We start from the raw sequence: 1,621 nt of genomic DNA, 5'->3' as shown, positions 1-1,621 counted from the left end.
AAGAAGGAGTTGGAACATCTGGTCTAGCATTATCTATTGCAATTTGATAAGCACTATAAATAGTTAGAGCATTTATTTTAATTGAGGCTTGTGTGTCCGAAAGTGCATACAACTTCTCAGCTTCAAGTGCTAAACCACTATAAATAGATCGACACCAATATTTGAGGACCATATAATTTTATAGTAGGATTTAACAAGGCATCAATACCATAAATATGGGGAATAGGGATAAAATATTTTTTAAATTTCTTTATCATAGAATCAATAGCTACTTCATTAATTTTTCCACCCTCTAAAAAATGAGCAAACAAATTTGCAAGATCTGCAAGATAAACTAAACAGTTCGAAATAGTAGGATAATATTGCCCAGAAAATTCATTTGTAGCAACATGAAATCTTTCTAAAAAATCTACAAGCATTTTAACATTAGACCAATCCTCATTTGTAAGGTGCTCATCATCATCACTTACATGAGCAGTAAACGTTGAGTTTATGGGGTTTCTATATTCATATGCAACAACTAAACTTTCATGCATGTGATTCCATCTAGTTGGACAAGCTTTAGGAACCTTTCTTTCTCTTATGCCAAATTCATCGCATCTTTTAAAATATTCTCTAAGTCTACTTCTACGGTTTGAATAAAAAAGCCAGTTAAGAGCCATTTTAACCTTTTCAATTTCAATATTTAAAATTCTCATACCATCACCCATAATTAAATGGTAAATATGACAAATACATCTAACATGAAAAATGTTACTAAATGCAGGATTTAGTGTAGTGGTAAGCAAGGCTACAACATTAGTGTTACTAGTAGCATTATCCATTAAAATTGACATTATTTTATCACTAATGCAAAAATATCTACAAATATCTGTAACCGTGCTAGAAATAGACTGCCCTGTGTGACGTATTATTTAAGAACTCAAATTTTAGTAAGAGGGAGTTGTTACTAAAACAGTTTTTAATAACATGAAGATCAAATCTTTTATAGCATGCAAATTTGGTTCAAGTTGTCTACATGCTTAGTCCTAAATTAATTTACATCACATGTAATAAATAATTCAAAATTATGTAACGAACAAGCACGTTGCATAAAAACGAAATTCAACATACTTCTAACATGTTTAATCTATATATCACATATATCACAAGAAAGTAATTCATGCCAGAATATCATTATTAATTAACATCTCATGAACTAATAACAATTAAAAATAACTATAGAATCATGTAACCTATTATAGATTCCCGTCGTATCTAATACAAAATTTCAAATTCAAGTTATGAACTATCTCAATAGTTATATGAATACATATTTTATCCTCAATAAAATAATATCAACATTCAAACGATTTGACTATTGCCGACACATGTATTATGGTTTGAACTCTTCAAATATAATATTAAAATATTTCGTAAATAAATTTTAGACACAATTAACCACGGCTCTGATACCACTGAAGAATTGCGTATAGGTGTTCATAACACGCAGAGGAAGACAATAACAATCCTCGGCAGATCTTTTCGTGTTTAAAACTTATTTACATGTCAAAGATCGGATCTAAGACGTACCTGGTGAAGAGAATCTCCTTTCAAAGTTCTTCGATAGTGCGAAGACTCT

This window comes from Nicotiana attenuata, chromosome 1 (genome assembly GCF_001879085.1).
Source record: "Nicotiana attenuata strain UT chromosome 1, NIATTr2, whole genome shotgun sequence".
NCBI lineage: Eukaryota > Viridiplantae > Streptophyta > Magnoliopsida > Solanales > Solanaceae > Nicotiana > Nicotiana attenuata.
The sequence above is the reverse complement of the archived record's forward strand: the minus strand, read 5'-3'. Positions refer to the sequence as shown.